Below are 9723 nucleotides of genomic sequence, written 5' to 3'. Positions count from 1 at the left end.
CAATGGAATCTCCATCGACGCTTTAAAACGCCGATGATACTTACTCGGGTGGCCTCAATGTTTGTGAACCTGAAAAGAATTAAAAATTAATTAAATAGTGACTTCATAAATTTTTTTTAAATTTGTTTTTTTTTTTTTTTAAATTAAAACCTTTAACAAACTTACATTGAAAGATCGTCCTTTCCATTGTGCCTCGTACTTGCGGGTCCATCGATTCCGCTGCGAAGGGCACGCCGCTTCTGCGATGTGAAATAGCGCTGGAAGAGGCAGCATCAGCTGACGGCGCAAGTGGTGTAGGTGCCTCTTCTTGAGAGGCACCTAAGGAAATGTCTTTGTCGCTGCTAGAAGAACTAGATGCGACCGTACGTGAAGCTCTGGTTTTCATTCTCTGCATCTAACCAATTTTATATAAATAATTATATAATTAAATTGAAATGTTAAAAAAAATTCAGCAGCACCTCCCCTATACTTGGATACTACCCAAATCCACAAACCTAGAAATATTAACAATAGTCACAACCAGTTGACACAATCTATACTAAATTATTCCAACATATTCAATTACTAATCCTAAGGTAAATTCAACATTAACAATTCAACAAATTATTCAATAATTATGTCAATACAACAATACTATAAATTCAAAATAAATAGAAACAATTAAACACAAATCATCAAGTTAGAGTAAAATTAATAATTTTCATATTCCAACATATTCAATTACTAAATCTAAGATAAATTCAACATTAACAATATTAATTCAACAAATTAATCAATAATTATATATGGCAATACAACAATAAATTATATTTCAATAAATTAAAAAAATATATAAACTAACAATTAAAATCCAATGGAAATAATTAAATACAAATCATGCAAATAATAGAGTAAAATTACTAATTATTCTAACATAGTCAATTACTAATTCTAAGTTAGATCAACTTTAACAACAAACATCCAATAAAATTAACTAATACCAATTATAACAACACAATTAAAAAATATATTTCAAAAAATTCAAAAAAAAAACCTACATCAATAAAAGGAACGAAATATACATACCTTAATAATATGTCAAATTCAAAACTTTATCTACATTACAACAAAATACACCAAAACAACAAAATAAAAAAAATAAAAACAACTACAACTAAAATAAAAGAAAAGAAAAGAAAATAAAATAGAAAAAAACCACATACCTTTATTCAAATCTTGCAAGAGATTCAAGGTGAAAGCCTTGAAGGATTGAGAGCAAAAAACTGAAAATTTGCTTGTCCGGAGGAGAAGAAAAAAAAGGGGAAGCGGCGGGCGCTGGAAGTTATATGTTATATGACAGATTTACCGACGGATTTACCGATGGATATTAAAAAAATATTATTAATTTTTTAAATCCGTCGGTAAAAGTTAAACAATCCGTCGGTAAATTTTGAATTTTGCACCGAATTTTTTAATTGCCCTCCAAATTTTTCGCGGTCCGTTGGTAAGCTGACACGGTCAGACATGCATTCAATTCACACCTTTTGGAATTCGCGCAATCCGTCAGTATTTTTAGCGGTGAAATTTGCCACCGACAACTTATCGACGGACACAATCCGTCGGTATGGACGTCGATAAATTCATCGGTATGGACGTCGGTGATTGTGGCATTTCAGTGTAATTATTTTCGAACTCTCTGTGAGATGTCGATGGACAAATGTCCGTCGGTATAGACGTCGGTGATTGTGGCATTTCAGTGTAATTATTTTCAAACTCTCTGTGAGATGCCGATGGACAAATGTCCGTCGGTATAGACGTCGGTGATTGTGGCATTTCAGTGTAATTATTTTCAAACTCTCTGTGAGATGCCGACGGACTGCAGTCCATCGGTATGGACGTCGGTGATTGTGGCATTTCGGTGTAATTATTTTCGAACTCTCTGTGAGATGCCGATGGACTCATTTTCCGTCGTGAAGATGTCGCTAAAAGTCGTCGGTATAAACGTCGGTGATTGTGGTATTTTGGTGTAATTATTTTCGAACTCTCTGTGAGATGCCGGTGGACTAAATTCCGTCGGTATGGACGTTGGTGATTGTTGCATTTCGGTGTAATTATTTTTGAACTCTCTGTGAGATGCCGATGGACAGTGGTCCGTCGGTATGGGACGTTCGGTGATTGTTCAATGTACATTATATTGACGGACCGGGTTCACCGTTAAAAATACCGACGGAATCACTGACGGATTTGAATGTTGATGAAGAAGATGATATCCATATTGAAGATTGCGATGAAGGTGATGGCTATTCAATTGATGACAAAGAAGAAGAAGAAAATCTGGACTTAATTCTGTGTAAAACCCTTTTCTTAATGTAATTTACATTATGGATGATATATTTTGAAACATGAAATATATATTTATTGTTTAAGCACTGTTGCTATTGTTTTATGCGATGGACAGTTTGTCATTGAATTTTTTGCAGGAAGGTAAATAGAAAATACAAACACAACACCTAATGTACATTGAACAATCACCGACGTCCATACCGACGGACCACTGTCCGTCGGCATCTCACAGAGAGTTCGAAAATAATTACACCGAAATGCCACAATCACCGACGTCCATACCGACGAATTTATCGACATCCATACCGACGGAATGTGTCCGTCGATAAGTTGTCGGTGGCAAATTTTACCGACAAAAATACCGACGGAATGCGCGAATTCCAAAGGGTGTGAATTGAATGCACGTCTGACCGTGTCAGCTTACTGACGGAATCACCGACGGACCGCGAAAAATTTGGAGGGCAATTAAAAAATTCGGTGCGAAATTCAAAATTTACAGACGAATTGTTTAACTTTTACCGACGGATTTAAAAAATTAATAATATTTTTTTAATAGCCGTCGGTAAATCTGCCATATAATATATAACTTCCAGCGCCCGCCGCTTCCCCTCATTTTTTCTTCTCCTCCGGACAAGCAAATTTTCAGTTTTTTGCTCTCAATCCTTCAAGGCTTTCACCTTGAATCTCTTGCAAGATTTGAATAAATGTATGTGGTTTTTTCTATTTTATTTTATTTTCTTTTATTTTAGTTGTAGTTGTTTTTATTTTTTTTATTTTGTTGTTTTGGTGTATTTTGTTGTAATGTAGATAAAGTTTTGAATTGGACATATTATTAAGGTATGTATATTTCATTCCTTTTATTGATGTAGGTTTTTTTTTGAATTTTTTGAATATTTTTTTGAATTGTGTTGTTATAATTGGTATTAGTTAATTTATTGGATGTTTGTTGGTAAAGTTAAATCTAACTTAGAATTAGTAATTGACTATGTTAGAATAATTAGTAATTTTACTCTATTATTGCATGATTTGTATTTAATTATTTTCCATTGATTTTAATTGTTAGTTTATATATATTTTTTTAATTTATTGAATATAATTTATTGTTGTATTGCCATATTATAATTATTGATTAATTTGTTGAATTAATGTTGTTAATGTTGAATTACCTTAGAATAATTTTATTGTTGTATTGCCATAATGAATATTTAATAATTTGTTGAATTAATATTGTTAATGTTGAATTTATCTTAGATTTAGTAATTGAATATGTTGGAAAGAATTATTAATTTTACTCTAACTTGATAATTTATTTAATTGTTTCTATTTATTTTAAATTTATAGTTTTGTTGTATTGACATAATTATTGAATAATTTGTTGAATTGTTAATGTTGAATTTACTTAGGATTAGTAATTGAATATGTTGGAATAATTAGTATAGATTGGGTCAAGTGGTTGTGGCTATTGTTAATATTTGCAGGTTTGTGGATTTGGGTAGTATCCAAGTATAGGGGAGTTGCTGCCAAATTTTTTTTAACATTTCTATTGAATTATATAATTATTTATATAAAATTTGTTAGATGCAGAGAATGAAAATCAGAGCTGCATGTACGCGTACGGTCGCATCTAGTTCGTCTAGCAGCGACAGAGACATTTCCTTAGGTGCCTCTCAAGAAGAGGCACCTACACCACTTGCGCCGTCAACTGATGCTGCCTCTTCCAGTGATGTTTCACGTCGCAGAAGCGGCATGCCTTCGCAGCGGAATCGATGGACCCGCAAGTACGAGGCACAATGGAAGGACGATCTTTCAATGTAAGTTTGTTAAGGTTTTAATTTTAAAAAAAAAAAAACAAATTTAAAACAAATTTATGAAGTCACTATTTAATTAATTTCAATTCTTTTCAGGTTCACAAACGTTGAGGCTGCCCGAGTAATATCATCGGCGTTTAAAGCGTCGATGGAGATTCCATTGTTTCAATGGAGTCAGATATCCAGGCATCCTGAATGGATGCCTTAAATAATGCATGGTTTTCCAGATTTTGAGAGTTCGTGTTAATATATAATTTTCAGCTTATTTCTAATAAATTCTTAATATAATTGTAAATAAATTATTAACATTTTTAAAAATTATTTTTTATACACAGAATCAATTCTACTGGAACGACAAACATAACAGTGTTGTGAGGAGGGTGTGGGAAAATCACGCGGCAACTACGTAACATCGAAAACAATAAAACTTTTTTTTACAAAAAAATTTATGTTTCGAAAATGTAATTTTTGATTGCGTTAAGTAGGTTGCTGTGATTTTTGGTTACGAAGCCCAAAAAAAGGCAAAAAAAACTGTGAGGATAGGGGTTCCAGGCTGGAACGATGTTGCGGTTTGAGGATTGAAACCGATATACATCCCGGAGGATATATGGCTGCACTATCTTGAGCACGTGACGTCTGAGCGGTTCACACGACACTCACAGTCCGGTGCTGGCAACCGGAATCGGCCCATTCATGGCTCGGTGACAACGCACACCAGCGACTCCGTTCCGTTTGCAGCACATGCGAAACGGATGGTAAGATTAATTTAAATGAAATATATCGTTCAATTAATTTGTTGTTAATAAATTTTTTTCATTATAGGCTACGTCTCTTGGATGTGAGTCGATCCCTATGGAGCTGATTATAGAGACGCACGTGCGGAGTCAAGACCGCCAAAAAGGGGTGCAACAGTTCGTTGACAACCGCGCTCAACATTTTGTGGTATGTTTATTCAGCCATTTTATTTTGTAAGTTATTATTATGTTTATTGAATTGAATATGATAATTACTTTTTATTATTATTATTTTCAGGAGACATAATAATCGGTTGAGGGAGACATACGGGGACGATCCTTTGACCCATCCAGAATTCGATCCGGATTTGTGGATGGAGGCTGAATCGTCAGATGGACCCGATAAGAATCGGGTTTACGGGCTCTCCAACACTAGGGCCGACAACTTGCGGGCGACCCATACTGCTTCAACCATCGCGAGCTCTCAATCAGTATCGAGCTCCCAATCTAAGGAGTTTGTGGCCTTGCAGCAAAGGTGCGACCACCTATCAGAGGTGTACACACAACTCAAAGAACAATACACAACAGAATCTGCACAACAAAGAGCGGCCTATGAAGAGCTTCGTCAAATGATCATCAACATGACACAAGGCGGAACATGTGCACCCAATCCAAGTTGGTTGCATAATAGCCAGCCTCCTCCTCCTCCTGATCCTCCTCAACCTCCTTTATATGAATTTTGATAAACATTATTTACATTTTAAAAATTTTATTTAATGTTTTTTGAACCAATTTCATTTTGTAATGAATATTATTTATCTTTCATTTTCTGTTTTTGATGCTTAATATAAATTTTTATTTGCATAATTGGTTTTTATTACCATTAATCTATATCATTTTATATTATGTATTCTAAATAATTATAAAAAAAATAAAAAAAAACATTACCAAGGGATTTACCGACGGACTAAATCCGTCGGCATAAGATAGTAGCCGCGACCATCACCGACAAATTTCCAGACGGATAAATTCGGTCGGTGTTTTCATGACTCACCAAAGGATATACCGACGTAAACAATCCGTCAGTATTATAATTTACCGACGAACTTACAGACGGAATATTCCTGTCGGTATTTCAAACAATTTACCGACCAAATTATCGACGGAAAACTAAACTGTCGGTGAATCTGATATCACCGACGGAATAAAAATCCGTCGGTATTTGTGAAGCGGGAAAGTTTTTTTTTTTGGCGCGCAAATTCTGTCTGTAAAACCGTCGGTAAATGGTTTTTTTTTTGTTTTTCCGGACCGATTATAGCGACGAGATATGTGGAATCACCGACGAAAAGGTAAGCCGACGGACGTATTCCGTCGGGGTAAATGTAGTTGGTAAATAATTTACCGGCGTACATTCAATCACATACTGACGGAATATTGCCGTCGGTAAAACTGTGAATTCTTGTTGTGGAAGATATACCCATAAGAAATACTCTGATCCACGACACATTAGATCACGGAGCAAGGAATCAGAACCCAAAGATATGGAGAACAAGGTCAATGAAGCCAGCAAGAATATTTTTTAAATATGAAACGAATTGATTAACACCACTCTTTTTCAATTCTAATGCCTCGACTTTTCTAGCTAAAGATGCAAACTTGCCTTGGAGGTCATGATCTTCCCTAAGGATATACATACCCCCACTAGATGTATGAGGTTGGGTTTTAATTGGTGCCTCATAAGTGCCTGTAGTGTTCTAATTTTATGCATTTTCAGCTAGTAAGTCTAGGTACTCCATTGCTTCATTAGGGTCTTTATCTTCAAAAGTTCCATTGCACATCAATTCAACCATTTGCCTATTTTTAGGTGTTAATCCTTCATAAAATTATGAAACCAATCTCCATGTTTCAAATCTGTGAAACAAATGAACATGCAACCAATGACTATCCAACTTTGCCTTTTTTCAAGGAATGCCTCCATGAACAAGCCCATGCTTTAAACAGTTTCCAAAGGCCCAATCACAACCCATACTCGCAAACATACAATCCTAGTTGGAGAAATCACCTAAATTTCATTTGGAAGAGTGATAACAATAATGCACAAACTTCACAGCCACCGTTTCAAGCACATTATAATTTCTAAAATTCTCATGGATATGCACCTCCTTATGCTCCACCTCCTAGAAGAAATCTTGAGGAAACATTGCAAGCATTCATTGAAAAGCATGAGACAATCAACACTCAACTTGCTCAAAGCATCACAAATTTTAAAGATGCTCTTGAAAATTCACATACGCTCTCAGTTTTCAAGAGAAAGGTAAGTTTCCATCTCAACCACAAAAAAATCCAAAGGGGCAATACAATGCAAATGCAAGTAGTTCTAGAAGCCAACACATGGATCAAGTCAAATCAGTCATAACTCTTCGCAGTGGTAAGGTTATTGAAAAACCCACTCTTGAATCTTGTGAGAAAGATGAAGAGTCAATCTCTGAGGGTAAGGAAGGGGTTGAATCTGAACATTGTAAAGAAAAAACTGATTCTCCGCCAGCACTTCCATTTCCTCATGCCATGACCAAACAAAGGAAAGTCAATCACAATTCTGAAATCCTTGAAACTTTCAAATAGGTAAGGATCAATTATACCTTTGTTAGATGCTATTAAACAAGTACCTTCCTATGCTAAATTTTTTTAAAGATCTATGCACTGTGAAGAGAAAACTGAATGTGAAAAAGAAAGCATTTTTTAGTCGAACAAGTAAGTGCTATTCTTCAGAACAATAATGCTTTGAAATATAAAGACCCTGGTTGTCCTATAATTTCTTCCTTTATTGGAGAACATAAAATTGAAAGAGCTTTACTTGATCTTGAAGCTAGTGTGAATTACTTCCATATTCGATTTTTCAAAGTCTCAATCTAGGTGAGTTAAAACCAACTTTTGTAACTCTTTTACTTGCTGATAGATCTGTAAAAGTGCCTAGAGGAATAATTGAGGATGTGTTAGTACAAGTTGATAAATTCATTTACCCTGTACATTTTATTGTCTTGGATACATAACTTGTTGAAGCATGTAATTCAATTCCTGTCATTTTAGGACGTCTATTTCTTTGCCACTTCTAATGCATTGATTAATTGTAAGAATGGATTGATGAAGCTATCATTTGGAAACATGACATTGGAGATGAATATTTTCAACATTTACAAGCAACCTGGAGATGATAATGATTTATAGGAAGTGGACTTTATTGAAAAATTAGTTCATGATCAATTTCAAACCACTTCTACTAAAACTGAGATTGATGAACATGACGAGTTTGCAAATGGTTTATTTTCAGGAAGAAGCAAAGGCATGTAATTGGAGACCACAAATTGAAGAATTGCCACCACAATCAATTGAGTCCATACCTTCAAGTGTTCAACCACCAAAACCTGATTTGAAGCCATTACCAGTTAATCTTAAATACTCATTTTTAGGAGAAAATGAAACTTTTCCGGTAATAATCTCATCCAAACTTAATGCACATCAAGAAGGTAAGTTATTACAGACTCTGAAAATGCATAAAAATGCATTAGGATGGACCATAGCTGATATAAAAGGAATTAGTCCTTTGATTTGCACACACAGGATTTATTTTGGAGGAAAATGCTAAACCATCTAGAGAGAAATGCAACGAAGACTTAATCCTAATATGAAAAAAGTAGTGAAAATGAAGTCATTAAGCTTCTAGATAATGGAATCATTTATCCTATTTCTGACAGCAAATGGGTAAGTCCTACCCAAGTTGTACCCAAAAAGTCTGGAGTCACTGTGATAACAAATGAGAAAAATGAGTTAATTCCAACTAGGACTATTACTGGTTGGCGCATGTGCATTGACTATAGGAAACTTAATTTAATGACTAGAAAAGATCATTTCCCTTTACCTTTCATGGATCAAATCCTAGAAAGAGTTGCAGGTCATGAATTTTATTGTTTCCTAGATGGCTATTCAGGTAACAAACGGCATTGTACTTGGTCACATTGTTTCATCGAAAGGAATTGAGGTTGACAAATTTAAAATCGAGTTAATTGCTGACTTACCAACACCAAAATCTGTTAAAGATGTTAGATCATTCTTAGGACATGCTGGTTTTTACAGAAGGTTCATCAAAGATTTTAGTGTAATATCTAAACCATTGTGTAACCTTCTAACAAAGGAAAATGTTTTTGAATGGACTGAACAATGTGAAAAAGCCTTTGTTAAACTTAAAAGCTTGCCTACTTTCTACTCCTGTCATTCAACCTCCTGATTGGTCACTACCTTTGAAATAATGTGTGATGCTAGTGATTATGTCGTAGGTGCTATCGTGGGACAAAGAAAAGATAAGAAACCTTATGTGATTTACTATGCAAGTAAAAACTTTAAAATAGTGCTCAAATGAATTACACTACCACTGAAAAGAATTACTTACAGTAGTATTTGCATGTGACAAGTTCAGATCTTATCTTGTTGGCTCACCTGTTGTTGTTTTTAGTGATCATGCAGCATTGAAATATCTTCTCTCTAAGAAAGATTCTAAGGCTAGATTGGTGTGATGGATTTTGTTACTTCAAGAATTTGATATCACAATCAAAGACAAGAAAGGCACAAAAAATGTTGTCGCAGATCATTTGTCAAGATTGACAACCGATTCGAGATCTGACATCACACCAATCGATGACTACTTTCCTGATGAATCTTCATTTTCTGTCTCTACAATGCCTTGGTTTGCTAATATTGTTAATTTTCTTGTTTCAGGACAATTGCAGTTTATGTTCTGAAATTTTATCTTTTCTTAACGTTGATTAATTAACAGATCCGTCGTATAACTAATCCTAACCAACAAA

General features: G+C 34.6%; 1 pseudogene; it reads left to right on the top strand.

Annotated features, from left to right (window-relative positions):
• The first annotated feature begins 6405 nt into the window (after positions 1 to 6405).
• Positions 6406 to 9657, top strand: LOC140954557 (uncharacterized; annotated as a pseudogene).
• The last annotated feature ends 66 nt before the right edge of the window (positions 9658 to 9723 follow it).

The sequence above is a fragment of the Populus alba genome, chromosome 14 (assembly GCF_005239225.2).
Source record: "Populus alba chromosome 14, ASM523922v2, whole genome shotgun sequence".
NCBI classification, from domain to species: domain Eukaryota; kingdom Viridiplantae; phylum Streptophyta; class Magnoliopsida; order Malpighiales; family Salicaceae; genus Populus; species Populus alba.
This window is presented reverse-complemented; position numbering and strand designations above follow the sequence as displayed.